The sequence below is a fragment of the Neodiprion pinetum genome, chromosome 5 (assembly GCF_021155775.2).
Source record: "Neodiprion pinetum isolate iyNeoPine1 chromosome 5, iyNeoPine1.2, whole genome shotgun sequence".
NCBI lineage: Eukaryota > Metazoa > Arthropoda > Insecta > Hymenoptera > Diprionidae > Neodiprion > Neodiprion pinetum.
This window is the reverse complement of record NC_060236.1, coordinates 16,861,027-16,873,826: the sequence shown is the minus strand read 5'-3', so window position 1 is coordinate 16,873,826 and position 12,800 is coordinate 16,861,027. Positions and strand designations below refer to the sequence as shown.

At 39.7% G+C, this 12,800-nt stretch overlaps 1 protein-coding gene across 1 annotated transcript in view; it reads left to right on the top strand.

Annotated features, from left to right (window-relative positions):
- Positions 1-12,800, top strand: part of MESR6 (misexpression suppressor of ras 6) — a 524,406-nt gene that overhangs the window by 322,310 nt on the left and 189,296 nt on the right. The window lies entirely within an intron of this gene.

Below are 12,800 nucleotides of genomic sequence, written 5' to 3'. Positions count from 1 at the left end.
TCGGATAAGCGTTGAAACTAACGTTCAAAACTCGCGATCCTTGAAACTCATCTAGTTCCTAATAAATGAAAAAGTCCCCGCGACACTAAGAAAAATTAAAAATTCCTCTTTCATTATATTGGTATCGTTGAATATTCTATTTCACAACATTGCACCGGCATTCAATCTGTTTCGTTATTATAAAACCAGTTCAACGCTCCGGAGTAACCACGAGTTTTACGTACTCGTCCGATCACTTTTCAATTCCAAACAGGATTTGCTCAGATCGAGTGAGAAGTAACACTCTGTGACTCTAGTTGAGCCCTCAACAACATTTTCAAAACTATCTGCAAATTATGAAGCTGAACAAGAATCAGGAATAAAATGTCTCGCTACTCTTATTGATAAATTAATTATTTACCAATAAAACGGTCCAAATCAGAGTAACGCATAAACAACGCGATACGTTGGTTGACGATTAATGGAAATAGAGTGCAGAGCATGAAACGTTGAGAGACGAATACTTTTCGGTGAAATGCTCTCGTCTGAATAACACTCTACCGAACAATGAAACGATCAGGATTCTAGCTTTCAGTACTGGTGTAAATTTCATTAAGTCGAACGAATAAGCGTAACGAGTTGAACCTGCTCAAAGTCTCCTTTTACAGCCTGCCGTAATCTCAATCTCACTTTTAATTTTAACCACAGCAGGAAGTCCTTCTTCCTAGAACGTAGAAGCAACGCCTCATAGCTGTGGTATACATATAACTCAGAAGCGAACAGAAGCGTTCGTCTGAATCTTTCATTACAGGCACACCCACATCTGAACTTGAACAATAAAGCGAAGCATCGAAAGAGTTTCCGGGAATGATGGCGTACGGGTCGTTGACTCTCTTACACGGTATAAGAGCTCGCGGGTATCCCTGATACTGCGGAAAAGCACTGAGGAGTGAAATTCGAACCGCGGAGAATCGAAACATAGCGCTAACTTTGCATGCGCGATCATTCCGCACGCGTAATTTATAACCTGCCGTTCATCAAGCGCACGGAATACCAGAGGTAAAAATAGGTATAACTATGAGCAGAGTGCTTCCCGGAAGTATGATGGGTGTGTCGCGAATTCGTGGCGAATGGTCTTGGTGTCACTGCAGATCGATGTCTATCTTAATAGAAATTACAAATTGCACTCCTCCAACTGAAACCAATGAATAAAATCTAAACTGACTTGTACGGAGTCGAAAAACTTCACACATGGTAAGAAAATCTTCGGTGTAGAGTTTTATAACGTCACACTGTTAAAACGTCAGTATAACACTGATGTCAATCTAATACTAATTGATGCCAAATTTCTAAATCGACCAGACAAATTCTGCTATAACAGTCCAAGCTAGTCAATTTTTACACCACATTTTTCACAATGCATCTTATCTTATCTGATCACGGTTTTCAGTCAACATCTTACAGTAAAACAGACGTGAAATATAATATCATGTTCAGATCATTGATTAGTGTACTGTTTGAAGAGTAGTGCACTTTCGTCAATTATACCCCAAAGAACGTCGTGATCAAGACCGGAAGAAGTTGTCAAAATGCATATCGTTTATCAATTAAAGAAACTGAAAAGTCGCGCCTGCATATATACGACAAAAAAGTTCATTGACCTCATGAAAGAAGAACAGCAGAGTTTCAGGATTGTTTGATTTGTCATATCTCATCTGCAGCTACAAGAGAAAACCGAACGAACATGGCCTGAGTGAATTTTTATTCAACTGTGTAGTTCCGGTTTCATCCGAATCACACCACAAATTGCAATAGATGAACTCCAAATGCTAGCCTTATAAACAATGTTCAAATGCAAAGCTAATTCACGTGTCTCACAATTAAAATATTCTTCGTTTCATTAAACGTTATATGCTGCGTTTCAATGGTAATGGAAGTCCACCAATCCCTGGTAGAAAATCGACATTATCAGACATGATACACTGAGAAAAATTTCATTCGTTATAGTAACTAGAAAAATTGAGTAAAACAGGAATCGTTCAAAAAAACTGTTTGAATATTGTTGGAATTACGAAAAACGAGGTACACGTTGCCATTTTGCGCTATCGTCGATCCTTTTTTGGTAATTGCAACGCAAAATCAGTTTCTTCGGTTTACTGTACTGTTTTAGTAAAATAAGGCTTTAACATCGATTTATTGTTGCACAAACATTAAATTTTCACAACAGTTACAAGAAAATATAGCAACAGTGATCTTAATGAGAAAGAATAGTAACGGACACCAGACTTTCTGGTAACAGCTAGAAAACTAATTTACATTTTCTACCTAAAACTATATCTTTCGATTGTGGTAAAAAATGAGAATAGTCAAGAATTGAGCGGTAACCGAAACTAAAAAATTTTCTCAGTGTATGTTCGTGCAATTCATAGCACCAACGATTCCAAATTAATATTCGTTTCCGTGCCTGTGGATATTTGTCAGATGCCAGTACTTACGACCTACAAAGTACCCAACTTACTAAATTCTTAGGTAATCGGATCTTCGATGTCTACTTCAACGTGCGAAGGTGTCGAAGGGTTTCGGAAATACAGACTGTTCGAGGTCCCGGATCCCTTTGTGAGGGCGAAAATAACGTACCCACGTACGACGTCCGATTACCCAGTTGCACCGGAGGCAGAATAAGCGAGGAGATATAACGATTGTTGCACAACCAACTGCAGGTGTGCGAGCTCGTAACTACTTGCGCCTACAATAAGTACGCTTCCTCGGGCCGTGTGAAACCCCTTCCTCCTATTTACATATCCCACCCGGACCCGAGGAAAACAAAAAAAGATCGTCTCGTCATCGTTCTCGGTACTCATTCGATCGGCTCTGCAGCTGTCCTTAGTCCGGACAGCCTAACCTTCGAACCAATTTCCCCCCCCGTTCTGAGCGTGGCTTCGATGTCGCATCGGCCCTTGTGAGATTAATAAATGTATTACCTGGCTAATAACACTGACGGCAGACGGTTGCGCGGACTAAAGGTGTGGCTCAATTTCATCACCTTCGATATCGAGGATCGTCTGGAACGTTTTTGTGACTATGTGGCCTTTTGTTCGCGCTGAATATTGACCGTGAACACCACCGATCAGCATTCCAAAATCGATTCAAATACCGACTATCGTTAGACGAGCACGGATGTTCTTAATATTGAAACATTTTGTGAGTAATGTAAATATGTCCTTGAACGGCATTTATTTCGAATAATTGTCAAGTTCAATGGTTCGTTACCAAGTATTAACCACTCTTAGAATCTATGGTCTGGATAGGAATTTTGCGTCAGACTTCTGCAAGTGGTGGTATTATTGTCAAGCCTGAAACAGGTTTAGGAACAGTCCGATGAGTGGCCTGGTAACGAGTTGAAACCAAGCGATGTATCTATCTCTTTATAAAAGATTAGTGAGTTTTTTTGAAACCGTCCCAATAATTGAAAACCACATTCTACTAAATTTGATTACCGAAACCAATACAGTTTTATAAATATTAAAATTATTTGCACTCTTGTCGTTGTAAGTCCGTGTATTAATTTTACCATGCCAACACTTGGTGTACCCTAAAACTGATAAGGTCAAATAAATGTCAAAATACAAGGTCCCTTCCGATGCAATTTGTATTTTGATCGCTAAGGGATTCGCTGTCCGGATGAATGAATTTCGATAGACGCTCGGTTATTTGTCCCGGAAAGCACGCCATTTAAGAGAGTGGAAACTGGTGTCGTATTGTCGGTATTTCATGAGAGGGTTCGAATACGTAGGTATCTGTTCGAAGATCTGTGAATTGATCAAGAAAGCTATGAAGCGTCGCTTACACGCGGGTATGTAAATATACGCTCGTAAAGCGAAACAGCAGAACTGTAAAACGCGCTGCGAAATTTACCGGCTATGCCTTTTATACGGCCCTGCGTGTATACACGAAATGGTACACAGCTTGTACACCCGTTCACACTATCGGTGCACACGTGTCTTCACCGGAGTTCCTCGTCTATTCAATTGAGCGCCGAGAGCCTCGAATAGCGCAGGATTGTTTGTCTCGTGACCATCTGGCATAGGATGTAAGATTTATTTCTCGAAAGAGCTGGCAATGTGGAAGGAGACGGGATGGTAATTACGACAACGCAATTTCCGTACCACTGTCATAACCCTATACATGGTCCTTCACGAGCGAGGGTTTGACCCCGTTGCGACTTGTCATGAAGTACGTTGTCAACCCTCGATGACCGATTGTCACCTACAGTTTAATGTAGGAAGAAAAGTTGAATGATATCAATTTTGAAAGTAAATTTCCAGGTAGAACACTATTGACTGATCATCAAGTAATCGCTAACGGGAATCATGCTGATGAATGTACCAAGTCCAATCACTTTTTGTTTTGTAATGTGACAGTGGGGATTACGTTCGTGCACCTAATGTTGACCTAACTTCAATTTGCCGCTAATCATTTTCTACTACCGTTCCAGTCATTGGAAATAAGCTTTTTTGGACAATTCACCGTGTGCCAAGTCGAGGCAGTTGAATGATTTTCAATCTTCTGGCAAGAGCGCTACTTGAAATGATACCATCAGAGTGTCAGTTTCTCAATTTTAATGGAAATGGTTGATTGATTAACCTTACTTGTCATTATTAAATCAATTCTGTTTCATCTTCGAGGTGGATTTGAAGCTCCGAAGTCTGCAAGTTCATGTCATCGGATTAGATTTTTTGTTCAGCCGTGATAAAAGGATAAAGGATGGTTGTAAATGTTATGAAAAGTTATGAAGGCTTAGAGTATACCGAAGCTTTACGAAAACTTCTCTTCTGGTCTGAATAACTGTAATTCAAATTGAAAGTGTCCAAGACAATAGTTAAATATTTGAACACTGTATTTTTTCACCAATACCTCGTTACAATGAGATAATATAAAAGCTGTTATCCAATTTCGAGATAATAACATTCATTTAAACACAAACCAGAAAATTATGCGATGACAAGTTTGAAGTGCGACACGCTACAGTTATCGTGATACACAACAGTACATATTCAAGTTCTTCGTTCACCATTCGATCACAGTATAACAGTCATGAATTATCTTTCTCTGAACGGCGCGTTTCCAATTTGACTGCACGGAACCCTTTCATACGGGGCTGTCTCTTTTTCAATCAACAAATTGATACGACATCACAGCGCTCTCTCCGTTAATGATGACGTTAGTCGGACTCGTAGGAACGATAAAGATTGCTCTCGATGTAAAATTAATGTCGGAAATCGTGCTCCACCATTTCACTGTCCATCCAAAATCTGGACAGTGCCCATCTTGGCCGGTTTTTTCCGTCCGGTTAATCGAAAACGATAAAGGCTAACATTGAACGCGCATTAGCACGTCCCCTCCTCTCATTGTGTACACCATACATGTCGTGTCCACGTGTATAATTAACCAGCTGGACCACTCTCTCCACCCTGCCGGAGTGAATGTACACCCGCTCAGGGTGACGGTTCACCTTATACACAGTTGGATGGTTGCCTGTGGCGCTGGATCAATATGCACGGAGCGCTAATTGCCCTTGGGTTGATAATCGCGGACTACACAATGCGGTAATGCGATGGTCCAAGCATTGCGACGCGTGAAGTGAAAATGCAAGGCGACACTGCACGGAGAAATGAAAATTTTCAAGAAACTCCAAATGCATTATCATCTGCCACAATCGCAGGTATAAACTATCGTGACGGGTACTGTGACATATTGTAGCTGTAACTTCACTAGTGTTACTGAACATTCTGCGCACTACTTTCTACAATTTTTTAGGAGAGAAATGGATGCAAAGGTAACGTGATTGGATTGGTTCAGGTACCTGCTATCCAAGTACATGTGAAGTTAGACTGTTTTTTGTGCGACTGTGACGTCGTAGCAATGCGACGCAGTCCATTCTGTCACGATATTTCAACATTGCTGTATCGTAAATTTGACATGAAATCGTGTTTATGCAAGCATTACTCCATGTTATTGTACAGCAGTTTCAAGATGAGATATTCTGTGCAGCAAAATACTGCTTCGCCAGGCAACACTGAAACCATGTACATATGCGTCGTACCATGTTATGATTTTAACCCGATATCACCAATTCACCGGGCTACCTCATTTCTAAGAAACATAAATGGCGAAGGCTGATAATCCCACACGGAAAGAAGTTTCTGACGATTATGTATGCTGATCGAGTTATGTATACTAATTTGGCAGGGCTCGATCCATGATATTAGAAGGATAGAGTACGTGAATAATTGGCATTCTCAGTGCTATAAGATCATATGATTATTACCATTAATTCGTAAAAGCATTCGCTAGAAATGTACAGCGTATCCCAACACCGCGTACGCTTTTACCAATTAATGGTACCAACTTTATACGTTTTCTGTGCAGAGATTAACATTCCATAAATACATACTTTTGATGCTGAAATTGAATAAATTTTTATCGGCATTTTCATGCATAAAAAGTATGGATCTCCCCGTGGAATAATCGTCAGAAATTTCTCTCCGTAGTTATCCAATAGTCGTTGCGACCGGAAAATTGAGTGGTAGAACTCACAACATGTCAGTTGTAATTTTATAACAGCGACATGAAAGGCTTATTCCTGTTTCGTCGGTATTTTGTGACAATTTATAAAATTGAAATTGCTAGCTATGCTGCAATTTCAACATTACAATCTTCGAGTATTTGCAGCAAATACCTACATCAGTGTCATTGACTCTACGACAGTGTTTTCGATTCTATATATAGTCATTTGTACAGCAGAAAATTTGACAATACCGACGTCGTAACCGAAGCTGTTGATTTCTCTATCCTTTCGCCCACACTCTCTCTTTTTTCTGTCAATTTCGCCTCTGAGCAGAGCGCAGCCACCCCTTGGGGCTCTTTTAGTCGGTCATCCATCAGCGGGTCCGAGCCAGCGCCGAGTGAGACGCGCATACATTAGAGCTGCGGGAGAACATCTGCCGTTGCAGGGATAGAGAGCCGACCTCCTCTTCACAAAGTTCTCGGTGCACCTTGAGACGATAAGTCTTTCAACGGTTACGCAACAGCCAAAGCTACGAAACGTAGTGTCGATGACCCTACCCAGCAGAACCGAGGCGCCACTCACGTCGATCGATTCATATTACAAGGATTTAGAACCAGGGTTAGAGACGAGGGTGGCGCTACTCTAACTCCGGGTAGTGAATTCGTGCTAGTCACACACCGCACAGGGTGGCTGGTGTAGGGTTACAGTCTCAACGACTTGGTCAGGCACACGCGAGTAACCCGCAGCTGAAACATGATCGACCATCAGCCGCCGTTTCGAGTCGAGGAAGAAGGAAAAAAACCTGATGCGGCACATCGCCGAGTCGACGTTGTAACCACCCGCCAAAGGCGAAGAACGATTACCGGTATCTCGGTACAGGCTGCAAGGACCGTACCAGCAACTCGGTCGACTTTGTTTCGTTGATCCTTATTAGGGATAAGATGCAAATCATTCCGGCCAGTCGGCACACTTCGAGCCTCGGGCTGCAGCTGCTTGGCCTTAAGCCGCTCGGTTCAAACTCTGAAGTGTCTTTAATGACATTCCGTTATGGGATACGCCTTCTGTCAGTGCTGATTTAACGAAAATTGGATTCGATCATTCGATTTTATAACCCCGTTTACCTGCGGTTGCAGACGATGAATCCTCAAATTCTTCTCTCACTCCACGGTTTGACACTTTCAGCTATTGCGACACTTGGAAGGAAATACAATCCATGTACCGCTGTCTGTTTCACCTCAAGCTCGACTTATGGTTTTGACTCACCTAAAAACACAGTATTTTTTACAATACTTATGGTGACGATGGTATCTTTGACGGCTTATTATTTTAACCTTGAATATAGCGCTTTTTAGACATTTGTCTAGTGGATACTCATCGTCTAGTGTAGAATAGTTTTAGCTTTAGATGTACCAAGTCCATACTGGTTTCAGGCGTTGGTGAAGCGAATTAAAATCCATTGCACGGTGAACTGGCCGTGAAATTGTATGAGCTAGATATTTCACCGACCGCATGGGTTATAGGGAAATAATGTAGATCTCGAAGAGCTTGTAACGTTTCGTACCAATATTTTCGACCGTCTATTCTTATTGCATTACGTATGTATTATATTCAGAGAAAACACGAAATATGGCTTACAAGGTAATGCGAACTCTGTGCCTTTGTAGTCTGTCCGATATCATACATCAAAAAAGCACACATTGTTTTTCTGGTAACACAGAGTTAATTCACATCTTCTGGAAATATTGAAAGACTCATTAATTTTGCAACACTGAGAAAAATTTCATTTGTTACAGTAACTAGAGAAACTCAGTAAAACAGGTATCGTTAAAAAAAAACTGTTCAAATATTGTTGGTATTACGAAAAAGAAGGTACACGTAAGCATTTTGCGTTACTGTCGATCCTTTTTTCGTAATTGCAACGCAAAATCAGTTTCTTCGGCTTACTCTACTTTTCTAGTTAAATAAGCATTTAACGTCAATTTATTGTTGCACAAGCATTGAATTTTCGCAACAATTACAAGAAAATTTAGCAACAGTGATCGTAATGAGAAAGAATAGTAACGGATACTAGACTTTCCGGTAACAGCTAGAAAACTAGTTTTCATTTTGTACCTAAAACTATATTTTTCGGTTGTGGTGAAAAATGAAAATAGTTAAGGACTGAGCAGTAACCTGAACTAAAAATTTCTCTCGCTGAATGGCAAAATAATCATTCGATAACAGTGATATTGCAGTAATAAATCCATTCGTTGATTTTACTCTGCAAAAGTTTTGGCAGCGGAACTGTGACGAAGAAATTATTATTAGGTAGATTGTAGCATGCGTAAGAAATGTTTAATTCCTAAATGTCGATGTAACGAACCTGGTGGTAATTAGAACCCTCGAAATGTACATAATGAACGGATGAATGAACGCGTGAGTCGCATTGTCGGGCTTAAAAGTTTTTTTTTTTATATGAATTTTCGTTCCAATTAAAGTATAAATGGTACTACATGAGTTTTTATGGCAGTTTTAAAGAAACGAGATTTTTTGAGTTGTTAGAGTTTGATTTTGTCCGTGCGATATGTTCGATACGTATATTGTCACCTACTGAAAACAGAAAACTAGAATGAGAAATTTGCAACTAAATTATAATGAACTATTTTCAAACGTCTTCACATCTTCCGCTCATGATTCACTTCGTCGAGTTCGAATAAATCATAAATGCGCCTATGTCGTATTTCTTCGAATTAAGGCTCCTCTGCTCTCGCGCTTCTCTGACTGCAAACCTGCAGAAAATCCCACCCAGCATCCCTGATAAGTGCTGCCACTTCACCCTGAACGGAGAATCTCGGAACTAAAATATTTCCGTCCCGCAGGCAAAGTTAGGCGCGCGATTTATACCAGCAAAGAAACGTTGCGCGGAGCTCGTTACGCAGACCGTTCTTCCTGTTGTGGAAAAGATTTACTCCTACTGTATGATATTGGACAAGGATGTGAATCGTGCACTTCAAAGTTCTATGAGAAACTGGTAAAAAATAGATTGTATCAGATTAAAAATTCTACGGATCCAATATAAAGTCTTGCTGGCGATACATTTAATAATTCGTAAAAACATGAAACGGTATCAACGAATTGGGAAACACGTAAAAAAAAAAAATAATTCGAACTATCAAATAAAAGTTTTCAGAATGAATCGTATTCAAATAAGCAACGGTGAATTACGATAAATAGAAAACGAAGAGTCGTGTACGAAATTCTAAGAAAATTCTGGAAGTCATGAATTTCTGAAATGTTTGAATGGATAAAAATTGATAAGAGAACCTAAAAAAAAGGTGTGCGCCAGCTGGATGATTTTCTTCTTCTTTTCACCCTTTTCTGAGCTTTGTTTTTTACTCTTTTTTGTTTGGCACAGCGGGAGCGGTAAATTGACATGATTCGTAGCGCGTGAATTTGACGTAAGGCGTGTAACCGAATAAAAGGCTGAGATGATTGACAGAGGAACCACCCGTACGGTTCGACTTTAAAAATTGTTTTGTGGCGTCGTGACGAGGAGGACGAGGCGAATCGACGCGTCAGTCAAAGAACGGTCTGCATAATGCAGAGGTTTAAGTATGTATGAAGTATATTGCTCGAAAAGAATGAATAATGTAAGATATTCCTGCAGAGACAGTCACCCTCTCTCTCTCTCTCTCTCTCTCTCTCTCTCTCTCTCTCTCACTCAATAATACACTTTTTTCTAAATCCTGACACCTCCCGAAGTTTGACATCAGTGGCCCAATTGTCGAGATCGTTTGTTTCCTTCGTTTATATGTACCTAGAATTCTTTCTCGGGTGATTTGAATTCCCGCTCAACCCCCGTCGGTTGTATGGGTTTATTTTATTCAGGAAGCGTCATCGAGTCTGACTAATGACCCTCCCAAACATCGAGATAAGGGCCGACCCGTCAACGCTTGTCAAACACCCGAAATATGCAGAGTAAAACAGCGAGAGAACATTATAGGAAAGACAAAACCTGCATCAGGAAGTGAATAAAAATGGAAGAAAACAGACCGCGTTTATTTCGGTTATGGCTAAATTTTAAACATGAAGAAAAGAGGCAAAGATTTTTTTTTTATTTGTTTACAATTACTAAAAAATTTCAATAAAATGGCTGTCATCGATTGTTAAAAAACTGGTGTTACGTGCTCACAACTCACTCTTCGTCCCTCTTATCTAGAAGCCTCTTTATTTCATTAGACTAAATAATCTCTCGCACATCCTGTAGCAGAACCCGACTATGTCCTTTTATTCCCAAAACCCTGATCGTGCACTCTGCTTTTTGCACAATCCGGGAATAAACGACCGTCAGGTCATTAAACTGATTTGAATGATTTTGAAACGACAATAAAATTTTCTACAAGTAAAAATATGACTGAATTTTTTCAAAATTTTTGGAGCACTTTAAGATAGCTAACGTAAACGTAAGAAGTGAAAAACCCCATATAACAACCAACTTATACCGAAAACCATGTGACAGGGTAAGGGTTAATAAACTAGAAAATTTGTTTCGGTGAATTTGTGAAAATCGATTTCTCTTACAAAATTCACATATCCTGTGGTGAAATCAAGCGAATATACTAGATTTTTAACCATTTCAAAATGATTTGAAATGAAAAGATCTATGCCTAATATTTCGATCACAATTCTCGTATAATTCATTTATCTTGAATTTTCTGACAAACCATCCTAGTAATTAGGTATGAATAAATTATTATTGGATGATTTCTCAATATTCGACTACCTCGTAATGGTATTTATTTTCATTTTCCACCCGTAGCTGTATTTTCCTCTTACGATAATAAAATTTTCTTAAATATAAATAAAAAATTAAATCAGTTGAAAGGTGTATTCCAATAAGAACCAGAAATTTCTCTACATATACGCGAAGAGCGGAATGCGGTCGTTGTTATGCAGCGCCTGAAGCGAGATAGCGAGAGTGCAGCATGGTGATGGCAATTTTAAACGTAGGGTTTCGAGGGCAGGCGTCTCTACGCCGGCGCCGCGGCGCCTCGCGTTGCTTAATTAATTTCAAGGGTGCCGTTTCCCAGAGACGTGAACTATTATCAAGAGCAGGGTCACCCGCTTCAACTGTGTCACCGTGTTAAAGTGGGATATAACTTCTAATTAGGTTTCCCGACCCGCTCAACTCGAGACTCTGCCGCCTCTCGCCGCTGCGCTGCAGACTCCGGGAAAAGTTTACCCGACAAATATCATCTCGAACTTCGCTCCCGGGATCGCGTCGAGCCCTCATTTTCATCTCAACTGTTCTTCTGCAGCCGATTTTACTCCGCAGTCTTGAAATAATACCTCTGGAATATCGTAAAATTTACATACAATATATGAAAAAAGAAAAGGAAAGAAAATTGCCTAAACGAGAGTAATGACGAACAGGATATTAGATGACGAATAGCATATACTTTTTTGTTACGTGGAGAAAAATTTTGCGCCATTGTGTTAAAGAATGGCTAAACTTTTTATGAATCTGTAAACTTTGTCAACATATTTAACTACGAATTTTCATGATGAAACTAATCTTTCGTTTGTGTTTCCTCTGTTTTATGAAATCCCAAAAAAAGTTATAACAAAAGCTGATGAATGTGTACGCCGCATATATTCCCAACCAAACCGCGACTGTTTTCAAACATTTATAGATCAGATTTATTTTTATAATGAGTGGCACAGGCTGACTCTCAAAATCAAATTTTATGTCGACAAATGTAATTTATTTTCGAACCGTTTCGACATATTTCACGGTATAACTTTTCCACTACACGGAGAATCAAGTACCGCGAAAATCATTGAGGGAAATAAATTATATACATAAATCCATTGACAGAGTATTTCCTAGTTGGAAGAAAGTTCGTGATAGGCCCCTTGAACAGTTTTTAGAATTTTATAATTCACCCTGAATCCAGAATCACACCTTTCTCAGACATCGTATCACCAGCCTTTGTGAGCAAAACTCGAGTTCATGTTTCTCTGAGATCCGGGCGTTCGGGAATGAGATTAAAGTTTCCAAAATCATCGTAAACTCGACTTTTTTGCAAAACTAGTCACTTACACACAACATAACTATAGCAGAGGGTATAAGAATCATTGAACTGTAACACAGTAATAATATGATCATACATTGAAAACTCAACCCCTCTAAAAATATTCTTACGTTAGAAAAATTGGAATATTGTTTCACACACGTCGTTACATCAACGTTACAAACTTCAACCTTCTATTT